A 19,965-nucleotide genomic window follows, 5' to 3' on the forward strand; every position below is an offset into this window, starting at 1 on the left:
CCATATATAAAATCCAAATTATTCTTATAAACCACAGATATTTTGTCTTCAGGTCTCATTAACGCCTTTCAAAACATTCTGCTGAAATTTTCACAGAAAAGATGCAAAATGTTGTCTTTATTTAAAGAGTTATAGGAGCAGTTCATTCAGAGGCCAGTTTCTTGAGTTTCACTGGAGAATCTCTTTTATAAAATGTTATGTTTAGCAATTAGAGATTTCCAAATAGGACAGTGTTTCAAACTGTCTTAAAGACAGTTCACACTGTTAAGCTATTATTGGAAAGGTATTATGTCAATACAGTACAGGAATAGCTAGATTCTATCATGAGGGAATAAACAGCACTCAGCCCCTAATTATCTGGTATTAAAAATAATGTATAATTTCATAATAAAAGTTCAGCAATACACAAGTTTGGAAACCCAAGATATTTTTGTGGAGAAAATAATTTGCTTTTTCTAGTTATTTGACACTCAAATTAGTGTAAAGCAAGTTCTGCAGACTCTTAATCTTAGAAATAAGTCCTTTGAGACAGGCATGTGAAATGTTAGTCTTGAGATAGTTTCAGACTTATCTGCCTTACAGTTTCTAAAAATAAAAATACTGTAGTATTCCTTGAAGTACTAGTTATTTCTGACATCATCTATAATTTTCTCACCATTCATATACCACTGTATCAGATATATGCCAGTGAATCTTAACTCCACAGCACGCAACATAGGTTACCAAACATATGTCTTATAAGCCAAAATGGGCTCATACATACTTACTAGATAGACTAAGTTATAAAAAAAGTATGCAAAACCTAACCTCTAAGCTCCATTTTTTTTTTTCCCCAAACAAGGTCATTTAGTGACTTGGGGGAAAAATAAAGTTTTCATGGTCATTAGAGGTAAACAAATGTGACAATGGGAAGATTCTGCACTTCAAGAAGAGGTAGTGCCCTTTAGCTGACACTCACAGTTCTTACCAATGATATAATAACCAAAACAACACAAAGTGAAGTGAAAAATATGCATATTGGTAAGAGCAAAAAAATGAAAACTAGGAGGCTGAAACATCTATCCTAGGTTTTCAGGTATGGAGAGAAATAATTTCAACTCGTCACTGAACATTTATTTCACATAAGGTACTAAGGGGAAGTGTATAACCCAAGAGAAGATGCTTGCTTTCCCTTCCACGCATCTGGGAGCTGTATAGCTAGATTTCTAGCTGTCATCACTGTTTTTACTGTCACCACTGACCCTTTCTTTCTTAGTCATTACAGCCAAATCACAAAGGAAAGCACAGCTACAGGCAAAAGTTACCTTCTCCCTTGAAATAGGAAGCTGCAAAACTATTTGAAACACTCCTCACAATCTAGTTACTTGGTGACTCCTGGAACAACAAATACTTATTTCAGCCCAGCAATGCAATGGTGAGTAATCAGCCCTTGCAGCAGGACAAGACTCACAGAAAAAAGAGGCCATGTCACTGTCATGTGATATTGTTTGCGGCAGCAGAAGCTGGTGGTAATGCCACTCACTGCTACATGGCCACCCTCACTGAGGAGCTAAATTTGAACCTGAGAGTGGTTAGAAGATGATTAATCCTTTGCTCACAGGGCTGGACTAAATCACCTTGCTTCTAAAGAAAGGTGTGATGCTCCAGCAGTTGACCCACACATTGCTGAGTGTATGTCTCAGCATAGACTCCAATCCACCTTATAATAGCATGGAAGTGGTCACTCTGCCTCCAGAGCAGAACTTTGGGGCCACTAAGCTCAGCATTCTCCATCCTCTTTAACAAGTAGTAGCATACTTAGGATCTCCACAGTGCCAGTAGTTGTTCTAAATTAAAAGTTTTCATTCATCTTTATCCATATCTTTTCCCTTATCCAACTAAAAATCAAGTACTTAACCTGGATGAATGGAAATGTCTTGTAAATAGTAGCAAAGTTGAAGATAATTATGTCTTCCACTGCTTCTTACATAAGGAGCACAAGAAAAAAAAAATCCTGTATCATTATTACAGTAATTGATTCTCACAAGTAAGATGCTTTAGGAGAAACAGAACCATATTCATGGTTTAAATGATCCATATTATTTATGAACTATGAGCTGAAACAAAATGTATGCGTGGCAATTGTCTTTTTCTAAAAGGGTATTTTACAATATGGAAAATAATACTTAATTGTTAGTAACTATTTGTATTTTCCTAAGTATTCCATGGATAGAAATTTCACGTCACATTTGAGGTAAATGTGGGGGTTTTTAAAGTCTTTTTTCAATCCCTTTGAACTTTAGGTTACTCTTTTAACCATTTATTTAGACTACACTAAGAATCTGTAAGTAATACTGAGTGGTTGAAACAAACTGCAGGTAAAATAAGTCCTTCTGAACATTTATTCCTCATGTGTGATGTCTCTCTATTGCAATAATTTATTATTTTTTACCTTTCAGACAGTATTCTAGAGGAGAATTACATGGTAGTTAAATTGATAGCTATTAATAAATTTCTATCAATTGAACCTTTCTAACCAAGAAAGGTTCTTTTCTATTTTGAATCTACCATACACTGTAAATCACAAGCTCCTATGTGACAAATTGAATTCTATGAAGTAGTATATGCAATAAAAGTGATTAACACCATGGAAATAGGCTGACTTCATTTTCAGACAGAAGTAGAAACATTTCATGTGTTAGATGCTAAATACTGTAGGATTCTCATACTGAATAATTTTAACACCTTAAGAGTTCTACTTTGTATTCCAAATTATAGTCATTAAAATACTCTTGGAATAGTCTCCTTAATATTAACTGAGTATTCCTTATTACACAACAAGTGAAATGATAACTTCTGATGAATTTCTCTCTCATTCTTCAGTTCCAGCAGTCTTTAACATAAGGTAAGCATCTTTCTGAAGCAGACAAAATGAACAATATTTTCTGAACCACAGAGTTCTGCTAGTGTACCAGAAAGCAAAACAAGACAATATCCTATATAAATCCAAGGGAATTAGTTTTGATCTTACTTCCACTAGTTAAAATGTAAGAAATTTACAAAATCAGTATCTAACTTTGACATGGCTACGAATTCTGATAGTTAAATACTTCCTGTTGCACAGTACACCAGTGCTGGCATAATACAACACAATGTTCTTTAGCTTGAAGGCAAATCATCCCATTTACAATTCTACTAAAATTGGTGAAGAATTTTGACTCCCGGATTTGAAGATAAAATTAGTTTTCACTTCCTTTGAGAAAAAAAAAACCCAAACCCCTATGCATTTTAGAAGAGCAAGTTCTAAGAGAACTCTTATGCAAAGACTTCATGTTTTCAAGGCCATGGGGTCTTTCAGTGTGTTACCTAAAGAATATCATCTCAATGAAATTACACACAATTATTAACAGAATATTGATATTGCAAAACAATGACCAATTAAAGAAAGTAAATCAAAGGAATTTAGATTTGAGTGCATCATGGTTGCTCACTTTAATAGCAGTTCAATATTAAACCATATGAAATATACATGGATTTGACTGGAAGAGCTGGAAGATTTCTTCAGTCTTATGCAACAGAAAAAAGAGTGAAATAGCTTTTGCTCACACAGAAAAGATTTAAATGCAATCTTAGTAAGATATTAGTAGATAAATTCAGGGAAGTGTAATGCATAACAGTAATACTCTTTTAGATTTTATAGCCCTAGTCATGGGTAGTTGAAGCTTTTTATTGGTAATGTATTTAATATAGCCAGAAAAATATTTTAACAATTCCATCAAAAACCAAAATCACAAAGGCCTTATAAAAAAAGATCCAAGGGCATGCCTTTTCTGCTTTAACGTTAAACCTGTTGAAAAAAGTCAACCACTGGTCAAACAGCAGATGCAGAATCTTTAATGTTCTAGAAGACCTTCCAAATTTTCTCCCACTGTTACAAATCAATACCAGTTCGCAAAGATAGGGTAGAGGGGCAGGTTGTGAAAACAGCTAGCAATTTAGAGGATTTATCTATAAAGTGAATCAATAAACTAGTCTGTGATGTAAAGCCTTAGAAAACAATGAAAATCAATAATGGAATACTGTGTAAAGGCAAGCAAAATAACAATAGAAAAGAGTACAGTACCAACAGCAGTAGGGGCTCAACTCACGGAATCCTAGGTTTGTGTCAATGAAGGCCTGATATTTGAAGGTCCAAGGGGACCTGTCATTTTTTCCCACTGTAGTGTATACTCAATAAGCTTAATTTTACTAGTATTATTGAACATCTGAGTCTGCAAAAATTACAAAGACTATTAGCAGGAGTTATCACTTCTTTGAATATCATTTTGAATGAGGGTCCAATCTCCATAGCTGTGTACAAACACAAGAAGAGAATAATCAGTAACAAATAGATAGGCTTGAATTTCCACTTGAAAATAAGCACCTATTGAAGAAATATTGCAGACTATAAGAATGAACTGGGAAAACAGAAGGTTGGCTAAGCCATATAATTCTTTATTTAATCTTGGGTAATATAAGGAAATTATTTACTAAACAAGTGTACTAATCTTTTAACATTTGTTAAGTATTGTTTTAGAATGTTTAGTTTAGTGAGATGAAGAATATGAGACTAAATATCTACTGATTTCTAGGAAAGTATTCATGAGTAAGTGTTAAGGAAATAAATATTCATAAAGTCTTTTTAAAAAATACTGATATTTCAAAGTTGAAGATCTCATTATGAAGAGAATTATGGTTGTATTTACACGACCATACTTAGCTAGTTAGTAAACTACATTTGGTATGCATCCTGTTTCCTTGCATTTTTCAGTTCTAAATGAACCACTGGAGATGAGTCAAAGGGAACCTCTAGAAAGACTTCACATTTTACTTTTTGTTCTGCTACATTTCTACATTTTAGTTGTAATTGAGAAAAAACCCTCACTTTATGGAATCTTGCCTACTTTATTATGAGCAGTTTGCTAATCTTGCAGCAAAAGTTCATTTTATTCTCTCTTTTGTGTAGTTTAAGGTAGTGGCTATTACTTTGTCATTCAAGTTAATAAAATATCCTAAGATCAATTAATATTTTGTGATTTGTAGATATTTTTGTGTACTCCAGTTCATGATAGATTTTTTTATGTTATACACTTGTTTTTCATGTTTCACTCCACAACGTCTATCAGAATTTTTATTTCCGTAAAGATAATTAGTTTAGTTACAGGTTTTGTTTTGTGAGTTTTTTCACTAAGAAGCTTGTCTATGTCTTGCAATGAATTTGCACAGTTGTATTTTCTTATTTGTGAATGCATATTTTACTTGATTTCTTTTTTTTTTTCTTCCACATGAAAGTTAAAAATGTAAATGTTTGAGGTCAATGGAGAGACTTTGTTAATCTGTAACTCTGGTCTGGACCAATGTATTCTCTAAATTTATCTCTTTCTGATACACATAAGTAAGACTAGTTTATTAGAGTCATACAGACTAAGTCCTGCCTGCATTGGAAAAGTCAATGAACAACGGAGTGGAAGGAGGTGAGATATGTCAAAGGAAGAATGTTAATCTGGCTACCATGTTAATTAACAAGGCATCTTCTATGGTGAACTTTCACATATCAAATAATTCTTTCCACCTCTTCAGATGACTCATCTCCTAACTCCACTAAACTGAATCACTAAACATCAACAGATAAGTAAGAATCTTAGTCTAACATCAAGGGAAATCATCCTCCTGTGCCTCAGTATCTATCTGAAACTGACATTTAACTTCATTTCTTATTCCCATTCTAATATACTACAGGATTTTTGGAAACAGACACTACTCAAATTGAATGTAATATGCAATATTGTAGTATGCAATATAAAGGGAAGAGTTGCCAGCATTTACACATTACTGTTTGAAAAATAGATCAAATAGGAAGCCATAACAATTATTATGAGGATTTTTTCTGCCTTTTTAATGCAGGATTGAGGATGTGTCGTCAGATGTAACTCAATATTAAGGCTATACAAGGCTTAAGTGTACCTGTGCACCAATGACTGCTTAAGCATTCCAAACTCCAACAAGATTTACATGGAAAAATTATAGACTTGATTTCACTCATATTAAGGAAGATAAGACAATTCTCATGGACTCAGGTGACTCCCTATGAACAGGAACCTCTCTGATGTTCTCTCTTTGTAACTTGTAAGATCTGCTTTAGTGAAATAAACCATAAGCATATATTTAAAATGCCTGGTTGCTTGGGAAGAATATAGGAACATTGCCAGAGTATGCAGGGATGAGACCAGGAAAGCCAAAACCCTTTTGGAATTAAAACTGGCAAAGGAAGTAAAGGAAAACAAGAAGGGCTTTTTCAAATACATCAGCAGCAAAAGGAAGATTAGGGGAAATGTGAACCTGACAATGAACGAGGAAGGTGTCCTGGTGATGGAGGATGCAAAGAAGGCAGAAATGCTGAATGCCGCCTTTGCCTCAGTATTCTCTGCCATGGCAGGTCCTCAGGAAGCTCAGTCCCTGGAGGATAGTAGAATAGTCTGTAGAGAACAGAAGAGTTTCCCTTGGTTGATGACGATGTGGTTGGAGACCTGTTGGGCAAGCTTAACACACATAAATCTATGGACCCTGATGGGATGCATCCACAAGTAGAGGGAGCTGGCTGATGGTATTGTTAAGACACTCTCCATTGTTTTTCAACGATTGCAGAGTACCAGTGAGGTACTCGAGGGCTGGAGGAAGGTCAATGTCACCTGAGTCTTCAAAAAGGCAAGAAGGAAGACCTGGGAAATTAGGAAACTACAGGCCAGTTAGCCTCACCTCCATCCCTGGAAAGGTGATGGAACAACTCATCCTGGATGCCATCTCAGAGAGCATCTTTCTTTGAACAAAGTAGACAAAAAATCACTGACCAGGTAGGTGTTCCTCTCTTTTTAAAGTGTATATGTACCTTGCTAAATGTAAAGATGGCAATTTATAAGAGAAACAAAAATTACTTGCCATGAGAATATGGAAGCTGGAACTTGTAGAGAGCCTCCCAGGTTGTGCAAAATAATTCAAAGTTCACCAGGGCTTTATTCTTGTTGTACCTAATAGTCATTTTGGGCTGAATTGAGGTAGCACAGAATTGCTTCTACATATTAAAGGAACAGAATTATTTACCAATACAACAGGCAATTTAACTTGCACAGGAGATGGTCACTTCATTATGTTATTCACTTCTGCTAATTCCCATAGTTTTTTATATATTCAGATTAGCTTTTTTCCCCCCATGATTTGCACATAAAGGATGTCAAAAAGGAAACTTCACTCATTAAAAAAGTTGTCTATTTACATAACATTTTTGCCCCTTGATATAATTCATAAGGTCATCTGTATTTCTGTCCTTCTCTCTTTCAAAAGATCCATGGTAATCTTAGGCACAATTGAATTATAGTGAAAGTAAAGGTCTCTTCAGATACTGTCATTGGATTAGAGATTCATTCTTGTTTTAGCCAGAATAATTTAAAAAAACTCATTTCTATGTTAGGATCTTGTAGGTTAGATGAAAATTCAGTCCTATAAATCACACAAACATATCACCTATGTCCATTTGTTCATCTATGGTGATAGGACGTAATTAATTGAAGTATTGTCTAGACTATTAGACAATATAAGTGGCACCATTGGTAATATCAGGGTCTATTTTTTAGTTCAAGGAAGAACTAAAAATGTCACACAATTTTTTTTTTAAATCCTTCTAAATGACACTGCATTTTTCATCACAAGGATCAACCCATTCAATATACATCGGATAATTTACATTTTGGTCTACTTTCCTGAAAGACTAGATGAATCTTTTTTCTGCAGATGGGTAATTGTATCCTCCTATGTTCCTGTAACTCATTGACCCACTGGGAGACCATTTAAAGCAACTAAGGATTAAAGTCTATTGAATTTATAAACTATTCTCATACTTTTCATATAGCATTACTATGTCAGTGGTCAGTTGCTGCATATCTAAGTCTCTTCAAAAACGTGCTCTTGGATTTTTCTCACCCTGATTTCTTTCTTCATGGAGAATAAAGAGTGTTGGTAAAAAAAAAATGGTTTTTTTAAGACATTAAAAATTGCAACAAATTAACCCACAGCAAACGTACAACTTAATATATTTTAAAATGTAAAACAAAATAGACAAAAAGAGATAAGGATAATAGTGAAATAACATCTTGGTACAAATAAAGTACTTTAAACATTAGCAAATCGTTTAGCCTTTTCTGTTATCTCTGCTGTATTTCCAATATAGAATAATACATGCTATATTGAGGTGATGGAAAATTTATGCTGCCTTTTCAAATTAGTCAATCTAGTAAAAATTTCAAATCTCACTACTCTTCGTCAAGCTGTTTTATTGAGATCAGAATTTTCTCTTGTTGACTTCACTTAACTTTGATTTTAAATCAGGAGAAGAAAATTTTAATGTTATCTAAGAAACATATTTCAAGAGAAAGTCACATATTCCACCTTGATATGATTTTAATATTTAGTTAATAAATTTCACAAAAGAAAAATGCCACTTTCATATATCAGATCATTCTGATAAAAATAGCTAGATATTTAACATTTCTGTTGAGAAACACAAGGTAATTATAATTTCTTCCAAATAAAACTTAAAAAAATACTGTGTATTTCTTATTTTTTTTTCACATCTCCAACTCTTTTTTCTCAATTTTTCTGCATGCATTTCTAAAATGTTTTCCTCAAACACATTCTTCTTTGCTAGATATCTCCATCCAAGCCGCTGAATGAGATGTGTTCAGATTTTCATTCTCAAACGAGTAACTACAGCTTCATGGGCTTTACAAGAGAGACTCCATTTCTGATCATGTGGAATCTTCAATCCCATGGCAAATAAGAACAGAAATGTGTTAACACAGACCACAGCACAAGTTTTTGGGATGCCATAAAAGCTCCCTAAGGTTTTTCTAAAAGTATGAGAGTGTGTGTATCTACCTATATATATCTCCATTCTTTTGAAGAAATGTGGCAATGGAGCTCCTGAAGCCAACTCTGCTTGCAATATCTGGGCAGGGAAGCATAAAAGAAAAACATTTTTATAGAAATATGAACAGATGTTGGAAAATATTCAGTGGACATGGAAGTGCAATATAAACTGTGTCCTATAAAGAATAAAATGTAACTTGACATAACCTTGCAGGAAAGATAAAACCACCTACATTTAATGGGCGAATAGACTGGAAGTCAAACAGAAAGGTGAACTTTTTCAGAGGTAGACTATTTCTTTTAAATCATAGAATCATAGAATGGTAAGGGTTGGAAGGGACCTTTACAGATCATCTAGTCCAACCCCCCTGCAGGTCAAGGGAGGTTCTTCTCCCTCTCTACTCTGCCCTGGTGAGGCCTCATCTGGAGTACTGTGTCCAGTTCTGGGCTCTTCAGCTCAAGAGGGACAGGGAAGTGCTGGAGAGAGTCCAGCGCAGGGTCACCAAGATGATCAGGGGACTGGAACATCTTTCATACGAGGAAAGGCTGCAGGAATTGGGGCTGTTTAGTCTGGAGAAGAGGAGACTGAGGGTTGATCTTATTAATATTTATAAATATCTAAAGGGTGGGTGTTAGGAGGTTGGGACATCCCTTTTTTCTATAGTAGATAGTAAGAGGACAAGGGGTAATGGGATGAAGCCTGAACACAAAAAGTTCCACTTAAACATAAGAAAAAACTATTTCACTGTGAGAGTGGCAGAGCAGTGGAACAGGCTGTCCAGAGGTGTTGTGGAGTAGCACATGGCTTGATTAGAAAGGAGTGATTTTTAGTATAAATCTGATTTTAAAAGCTTGACTTTCATCAGTCAATTAATTTAAACTAGGAGGTTAAGACTTGTTTTTAAAGTAATTTAGCAATAATCAGGGTATGGCAAACTCATTCACATGTAACAACAGATAAAGACTCCTGGACATAAGAAGATCAATATCTTCTTCCTACCTTTGTAGCTAGCATTTTTTTTCCCAGAATGTATATTCTTTCAAAAACAGAATACCATACAAGTAAAATGTTATTACTTTTGCTATTTAACATTTCTATTTCTCACCCTATTAATTGACTTCTACAAATGAAGGGTGCAGAAACAAACAGCAGTGTTGTCACATCCTTTTGATAACTAATCAATAACATAACCAAGTAATAGCTATCATTTACAATAGAACACAAAGTAGTTGCAGCTCCAGGAATCTTCACCCGAAAATTCACTAAAAGTATGGGGACTAAATTTAAACATAAGAAACGGTATCTTTCTTTGTAGTTTCAGGCACAAATCTTTGAAAGCACTACTTAGCAAAACTCCAGTCACATATGAAATAGAACTATGTTCCTTAGAAGAAAATCTCTTATGATTTTGGTTAGTGGTGTTTTGGTTTGGTTTTAGGAGAGAGAGATACAATCTCAACCTACAGAAAGAAAAAGCCATGATCAGAATAGCAAGAGGTTCGTAGTTAAAGGCTCAGCTGCAGGCACAAGGTTTTTACCCACATGCCTCAGTCTTTGGCATCCTATGAGATCTCACTGCTGCACTTATGTGAGGTTACTGACCTGGGTTAGATGAGGCACACCTATCTTTATAGAATCCGTGTCTTAGCATGTACAATTTCTATTCTTATCAAGAACAGTCTTTCTCATCCCTTGGTTTCAGAAATGTTAATAGGAAATACAGTCAATTACTTTCTGCATATACAATCACAAAGAAACTGTATGACTTTGAGTATAAACATTTAAATTAAAGGATGTTACAACATTAATGCAATAAATTACAAGAAGCAGTCTTACATCACTTATAGAAGCTTTTTAATGGGTTTTGTGAAATAATTCACAGAAGTTAAGTCAAGGAAAGTTAAAGAAAAAAAAAATTAAAATATTCTAAACACATTTAGGTTGGATTTTGTAATGTCTTTTCAGATCTTACAGAAGACAGTCAGAGCCTGAAGTATGCTGGCTTTATTTCATTCCTGCCACCATCTTCAATGGTATCATATGGCCTGACAAAAAAACAATAGATTTTAAATTACTGAATCATATTATTTCTCTGTATACATTTTTGCTCACTTACATTCTTGCACTGTCATAGCTATAATAATATTTCTTTTACAACACAATTCAAATGTGTTTTCTATGATCCTATCTTCTGCAACGTTTATTGTATAGAATAATTAATAACAATTTCAACATTGAATTCCAACTTGAAGGTCTCCATTTATGGTCCACATTTTAAAAACAGTACCAAATACAAAAAATACACAATTATTTGCAAAATTAATCAACATAAAAGTTTGTGTGATTTGTCACACCAATCATCTATACAAAATCTGTCTCTTCCCTACTTAAATGCTTCTGTGAAGTTGAGTTCTACAGTAAATGAGCAACATTCCAACTTTTTTAAATAGAAAATACTGTATTATCATCTCTCATCTTGCTAAACCCTGAGGACAGACAGCTTGATTTAATGTGGCTGGGAAGTGTGTGGGTGGATGCATTCCATGTATGAAAAATAATTAGAGGAAAAAATAAATTAATTTTTGTTTTATCTTTTTTTAATGGAGAAATGTGTGGTCACTTTCCCTTGTTAGAGCTTCTTAAAATAGTATTTCCAACATCTGTATGGCTCCAATATTAACCAAGGGAAGGGTGCTTAAAAGTAGCTTTTTTAAAATAACAGTTTTTCAAAATCTTGTCCCATAAATGATTTAACATTTTTCTATTGAGTAGCAAGACACACAGAGTAACATTACTTATCAACTTTTATAAACAAAGCATTTAAATACCTAGTATATTCTGCTGTAAATAATGTAATGCATAGAACAAATATTGTTGCCTTACTGGAAGGTCTAGCATTTATTACTGCAATTTCTACTGATAGAAATTGCTCCATCATACTAAGGAAAAATCATTACCTATTATTGTTCTAATATTTTTCTTATTATTTAACTTTTTTTAGTTGCTAGCTGTCTCTTTAAACAAATGATGAAAGTTTACTTGAATTTTCCAGTAGAACATCTGAAATTTAGAGCACCAGCACAGTCTCTCCAATGGTCCTTCTAACCCTATGTCTTCTTTCCAAGCATAACTAACAGTCTATGCCAAGGAAAAGAGTAAAACAGTAATGCTTCTTTCAATACTCATTCCCAGCTTTTGGCAGACAACAGTTTAGGGACATAATAAATTAGAGTTAATCTGCACATCATCTCATAGTAGCTTTTAATACATCTTTTTGTAATGAGTTTACTTAAGAGATTTTTAGAACAGTTATATTTTTAGACCCCTCACAATATTCTTTAGGAGTAAGTTAATTGACCTTAAAGAACTATTCTCTGTACCTTCTCCTGCTCACTATGTCTTATTGAACAGTGAACAGCACTCAAGTTTGACAATTTGCTCTCCTATGAGGTTAAATGCTAATGTATTTCAAAAGGCTTTCTGGCTTATCTATTGACGTTGAATTTTAATCTACTGTGGCTGATCAATACTTAAAACATAAATCAGACATCATGAAATTCTCTGAAGTAAATAAATATTTATTTTTCCTGTATATCTTTTGAGAAACATAAATCACATTCAGTGTATAAAAATAACAAAAAGGATATGATATTTTCATTACAAAAGTATTTTCATTTGAAATTGGAGTCTGTTCTCTTCAGATTTGACTCAGACCTTCTTAAAAATTTATTTGGGTCTAAATGATGGCTTTGGTGACATTCAAATTAACATCTTAACAGCAAACAATGAATAACCACAAATAACTTGAAGAATTCCTTTTCACACGACTTTTCTTTCAAGCCCTCGGTTAGGGAGTATAAGTATTCTTTTTTAAATAATAAAAAGGGACACACTTTGTTACACTGAGAACTCAAGAAGGCAAAAAAAGACATTTCTTCTTCTCCATGAATGTGGGGTAAGAAATTTTCTTCATATTGTTGAAGTTCTCATCAAATGCAATGGCAATTCAGCATGTTATTTTGCCTGAATGACTTGTAAAATATGGGAGGGGTTGTGCTTCTGTGTGAGCCTATATTGTATTGTGCAAAAGCTTGTAATACTGTTTTCCTGTGAAAAGAGAGAACAGAATATATGCAGAAATTTCTTCCAGCTGCCTCTTCCCTAGGAAAAATGTCACATTGTGGTAAAAGCAAGAAGGGAGCTTTCCAGTACAGAGCTGTAAATGATCTTTGAATTGTGTGAGTTACGTTGATGTTTTCATTTCTTTTCCCCTGCTAAAATTTCCAAGGATAAAATTTGGGAACAAGAATCCACCATTAAGAGCTGTTACACATATCCTCCACCCAAGTCTCAATTTACCAGGTAAGACTAGGTAAGACACTTGTCATGAGGTTTACTTCTGTACTAAGGAAGGCTCAGCAAGACTTTGATAGTTCTGAACAACATGGACCTGTTCATATCTGTTACCTTTCCTGAGTCAGTCTTTGAAAACACTAATAAAAGTTTGAAAGACTCAATCTGTTCATCTTTGTTGTCTACTTCTTTGTCATTAGGGTAATTTGATATTATCACATCTCTTCATTATTAAGATTTATTTTTGACTGTAGATAAATGCTGCAAATGTTGCATCCTCTGTGACCTTAACTACCATAAAGCCTCTACTGAAGTAATTTTAAAAAGACATTTTTCTTATTTTTTTGTTCATAATTTGTCCCATAAAATAATCATAAATTGATTACTTTCAAAAGAATCATGAAATATACAATTACACCTAATATGAATGAGCCATGTGTAGTAAGGAAAGAAAATTATAATTGCTTTAAAAAGGAGAAATAGTATGTCTAAATTAAAATGCTGGTCAACAGAACACAGAGCTGACATTTACAAAGGTTATGTTTGACTGTAATAAAATAAATGGCAGCTCTTTGTTTACACAGTTGTCAATTAGCATTGCATATGTGTCTCTTGGATACATTAACTTTTGCCTAACGACTCTTTATTCAAGATGCAAAACTATTATTAATGTTTGGTAAGTACTCCTGACTGAGGGAAATAACTAAGAATAAAGTAGCTGTCTCACTATATTAACATTTTATTTTCATGAGAATGTCACTTAAACAAAAAAAAAAGTAACATGTAAAATAATCAGAATTGTTTGGAAACAGAAGAGTCAAAATATAATAGAAACTGAAAAGCTATAATAAAAACATATTTGCTGTAGATTCAAGTGAGATAAGAATTATTCTTTTTACGGTTAAAGCAAGTGAATCTGTTATTTATCTACTTTGAACTTCCCATCTATAATAAGGCTGCTAATGTAGATATGATTAATCTTGAATGATACTTTTTAGCAATTGAAGTCTAAAATTATTTACAGAAACATTCATATTTATTGCAATGCAACTATGTGGCTCCCTAAATGCCTGAACCTTGTGAGTGATTTATCTATAATGGAAGTTTTATTTCCATTTTGCCCTTAATCAGGGAAAGCTCTCCAGTTGAATCTCAGAAAGGATAGACTATTTCCTTCTGGCATTGACATGGAGTGCTGCTTTGCCTCAAGAAGAAATGCAAAAGAAAGATGCTTGATGCTTCTTTCATTAAGTCTGAGCTTTACTGGATGTTACACAAACTCCTGGGTAGCATAAAAGGGGACTCATTGCCAGAATCACAGACTAGTGTCAGTTTAAGTCAGATTCTTCTCACAATTTTGCAGCAAACAGTAAAACTCCTTACTCTTCCTTCTAAAAAAAATCAGGATATAAATAGATTGAGAGATTTTTTTTCACAAGACAGAGAAAGACTCCATAGTCTGATGTCCATAAGACTCACCAATAAGGGCATCTAAGGGTATCCTGGTTCTATCTCTTTACTCAGAATAATTTGTACTTTTTATATTAGAAGAATAATTGAACAAAAGGAGTAAACAATTCTGTCAGAATGGATTTGAAATCATATGTGGTGGGTTGACCCCTGCCAACAGCAAAACACCTGCTCAACTTCTCATTCAGTCCACTCTCTCATGAGACAGTGATAAACTAGAAGAAAGGCAAGAAAATTTTACGTCGAAATAATAACAGTTTAATAAGAAAAGAAAAAAACTTCCCACTGGCAGGCAGATGTCCAGACACTTCCAGCAAAATCAAATCTTCAGTATATGTAACAGTTGCTTGAATAAACCAGCACCATAAGCACAAGCATTCCCTGCTTCCTCCTCTTTTCCTGGAGCTTTTACTGATAAACACATCATATATTATGAAATTTCCCTTTACCCAATTTAGGTTAGCTGTCCTGGCTGTGTCCTCTTCCAACCTCTTGCTGATCCCCCAGCCTAACTGCAGTGAGAAAAAGCCTTGATGCTGTGCAAATGCTGTTCAGCAATAGTCAAAACATTGGATTGTTATCAACACTGTAATTATATACCTATCATGAAAAACATGCATATCACTGTTTCCCAGACAGCTTCATCCTGAAACATAAAAGGTAATTGCACTGAATCCTTTGAAATAAAATGCTTCAATCCCTATTCATGGCATTGTGTTTGGATTCTGCGTATACACAGATATATAAACATAAGTATTACTTCAGACCCCTTCTAGGCTTCTAAGTTTCTTGGTGGCAAGCCGAAGCCAGCTTTTATGGTAGATATTGACCTATAAAGAACTCTCTGTTGAATGAAAGATTCACTTCAAGACTTAATTTGGTTTGTACTGAAATCAATGGCAGCTTTTTAACTTTAAAAAAACCCAAACAAACAAAAAGTACTTTCTGTATCAATTACTTCTATAACACCATGATTACCTTTGCTTATTTTTTGTTAAATATTAATATCTATGGCCTGTTGAAAATTTATGGAGACAAAAAAAGGCATTAGTATTTTTCACTTTTTTTGGAAGTCACAGTTTCAGGTTTTGTTTTGTTTTGTGAGGAAAAGTCTTGATATTCTGCTACAAATAGAATCAATCCACAAGCTGAAGGGAATTTAGATGTGTTTCATTATTTCATCAACTCCTGTTCTGAAGTTGTTTATGGTTATTTATATGAAGTACTTTATCTAAGCAAGTAAGTTTCCTTTTAATATACTGAAAATGAGGCAGTTTGTGTGATAATGATTTACATCTTCAGTATACCCTACATATAGTGAGTATTTCTTTAGCCTTTATTTACATCTAGAACACTAATAAATTGTTTTAATTTATTTCCAGGTGAACATATTGACAATCTAAATGTGATGACATCCATAATAAATATACTGGGACCTGGGAACAATACATAGAAAAGTGTTCAATAACAGTCTGATAAATATCAAAGTATTTCCTCATCTGAAGAAGTGGGTTCGGGATTCTTCCATAAAACAAAACAGACAATGATATTTTTCTTTTTTTTTTCTTTTAACAAATGAAAATTTAATGTTCAGGGCATGTAACATTTATGCCAGATGTTCTCCTTATGACTAAAGCAGACTAATCAAATTCAAATTTCTGCCTCCAATTAGAAAGAAAATAAATGCAATTATCCAACAGAATCTATGTAGAAACTCTAGAAAAGTAAAAGTGTGTTCCCACAATGTATTATATAAATAGGAATATCTTCTACAGACATGCAAATCTTTTAAAGTTGGCATTTTTAGAAGTGACTTCATAGTTAGACCAAGATATATAAGAGAGATTTCACATCATTAGTTATATCTCAGCAGGTATGTGTCAAACTGTCAATATGCAGTCCTTCCTGTCAAAATTCAATATCTCTAACATTTAACTCAGAAACTACTTCTGAAAGTGATCCAAGAACTTCAAAACTATTTAAGCATACCTGAGATACCATTTGCATGAGTGTCATCATCACCATTGTATTCCTCATTAGCAAGGTGCACTCTCTCAAATTGCTTCTATTTCTTCTTTCAAGATGAAGTATTATAATGCTTACAGTGTTGTAACAACTTCCAGGTAACAAGGGAATTATATGGTTATATTGATGGTATGCCACTGAAAAAAAAGATTCTTTTTAGTTTCTTCCGGCACTTCCACATTTTCCAGCTAGTGAGAGATTAAGAGCACACAAGTCTATGATATCTTCATACCTATGAAAACATGCCATGTTTCACACCTAGGCAGCACAGCATGCTCTAACTCTAAAGACTAAATATGTACAAAACTTTCTAGCTGATGTTCACACTGCATGCACGTAATCCTTAGCTTGTTACTTTGCATACCTTGTCCAAAAAGCTAATTTACTATTGACATAGTAACAATTACAATGAAGTAGATCTTGAAATCAGGAAAATTTTTAGCTAGCCAGATGACAGGTTTCATATTCATTACTGTTCCCATGGATTGCATTACTTAAATATCTCTATTATTTGTGTCACTAGCTTTAGCATAGTAGGTGATTCTGAGTGGGTAGTACAAAGTAGTTCTCCAAGTCAGTTAACTCTATTCAGCAATATCAAAAGCAAATCTGGAAGCAGCGCCAAAGGACACATTCCACTGACATCATCTCTATTATTTTCACATGTAAAGCCCAGGTAAAATTATTGACTTGAATGTGCACATCCCTTGCTCACACAGAGAAAAATTACGAAAGAACTTCATCTTCTGGTATGTCTTCACCACCATCAGTCACTTTGAAGAAGAATCTACTGTTCAGGTGTAATTCCATTTATCAATAGGTTTCACTTATAAGACCAAAAGATTGTTTTGAGGCCAGGAACTCTTCTGGACATTTTCTGTCCAGTACAGCTTCTGTTAATTTCTCTTGGGTCTTTTTCCACTGAATATGGTTATATATAGTTTATTTATCAAATCGGTGTCATCTCTGATATGCTTTGAATTCTGTGCTGACTTTTTTTCCCTGGGTCCTCTGAATCATTTTCCAGCACTGCCACAGGACTGTAGCTTATTCTCAGATAATTTTTAAAGCCAAGAAAAACAGTCATTCACCCTGTGCTACCTCATCACTATTATGAAAATGGTAGCTTTAGTGACACTGAGGACTAAAGGAATCTATGCATAAAACTCCCCTTGAGAATTCCTGGGTGATGCGGTTGGCGGGGGTAGAAAAACCTCACCATTCACAAGTTACTCACCAAAATAAAATAAAAATTAAAAATAAACAGAAAACATAAGAAATAATTTTTTGATACAAAAGAGAATGTCATTTTTCTACTTCATTGCTTGATGGAAACATAGCAAAATAATATTAATTCAAAGGGTAAAAAAATGACAAATTAGCTAACTTATTCCAGAGTACCATACATAAATCATAAATTTAAGTTGCATTCTATTTGTCTTTGTTTACATGACAAGTCTTTGTCTAGATAACAAATGGGAAAATCAAAAGCCTATATCGCTGTTACTTGGGCAAATTTATGTAAAATAATCAGCTGATACTGAAATATTCCATGTTATTTTCTATCCCAAATTCATGTAATGGGGAAAAATGGAAAGTCAGAGCCATAAAGGAAGAATATTACTCAAAAAAAGCCAGTAAATCTACTGAGTATGTATCAGATCATAGGTCCTCTGGAAGTCTCATACTTACTGCTGTAATCCTATATGTGATGAGTATGGAGAGGGGGAGGGTTCTGCAGTGCTGCCCCCCATACACAGTTTGTGAAACTTCCTCCAGGTATGAGTTGGACTCACCTCTGGCCCAGCCAGGCCAATCTATTGCCTCTAACATCACTGTTTAGGAATAGGAAGTCGTAGTGCATAGAAGGATGTGGAGGAGTGGTACAAGATGGAGGCAATCATGTTGACCCCACAGTGACGGAGGAGGGAAGGAGCACTGGACCAGAGATCCATTTGCAACCTGTGGCAAGAGCATGACTTGTGCTTCTGTAACCCATGAAGGACACTGATGGGACTGACAGTTGACAGTCCAGGAGGACCCTATGCCAAAGGAGGCAATTGTTGCAGACCCTGACTCAGAGGAAGAGGAAAGATGGGATGAATATATGTCAGAGTGGTCCATGCAGGGCTTCCTAGCATGTGAGGGACCCCATGCTGCAGCAGGGAGGGCCAACAAGAAGTCCATCTGCCCTGAGGCCAGACAACAGGAGGAGTCATCAGGGAAGGTCTGACTTAAACCCCCATTTCCTGCCTGCTGAGACATTGGGATCAGGTGCCTGAGCCCAGAAAGACAGGAGGAGCGGGGAAAAGGGGATTTTAAAGGGCTGATTTCACTTTTAATCATTGCTCTACTCTCTATTGCTTTTCATTGAGTATTTCTATTTGTTATGGTTTTAGTTGATAATGGAATAAATTAAGTTTTATTTTCTTCCCCAAGTTGAGTAGTCTTATCTGTTTTGCTTGGGACCATAAGTGGTGAGCAAGCCCTCCCTCTCCTTAGGGGATTCCAATGGCCATAGGTATTTTTCTCTTCTCCTTGGGAGGTGGGGGAATGAGTAAGTGTCTGATTATAGTTCTTTGTTCTCATCTGGGCCAAAAACACAAAACCATGTTCCTTCATTCTTTATATTTTTCCTTTCCAAATTCTCTATTAACACTAGCTGCCTTTCTTAATCTGGTGTCCCAAGGAAATGACGTTCAGGACTTGCATCTGTTTGTCTCTCAGACCCCCACTTTCAATAAAAACTGGTGAGATGAACTGAGGCCTCAAAACCATTAGGTTGCTGAAATTAATGTAAAAAAGACATTTAGGTAGAAGACATTAATGCCTTCAGAGGAGGGAAACATTGCAGTAATAGTTCAGCTGTGCTATTAGGTGTCAGAGACACAAGATCAACCTTCATAAATGCTGCTTTTCAGAGAGGTGTCTGTTTCACTTGCAAAATAAAAAGGCCTTCGAGAAAAGCATATGATTTTTCTCCAGCACTGAACAAATCTGAAGTAACAATAACCTATAGGTATCATTACAGTAGTGTACAACAATTCTTGCAGACAGTTTGTCAGAAACCTTTATATTCATTCTTCTGGGCTATTTCTCCCTCATTAAAACCAATCTAAATCTTTAGACTCTTACAGTCTGCAAAGGTGTCATACTGTGTTTTCAAAAGCTCCCTTAAC

This window comes from Colius striatus, chromosome 4 (genome assembly GCF_028858725.1).
Source record: "Colius striatus isolate bColStr4 chromosome 4, bColStr4.1.hap1, whole genome shotgun sequence".
Classification (NCBI taxonomy): Eukaryota; Metazoa; Chordata; class Aves; order Coliiformes; family Coliidae; genus Colius; species Colius striatus.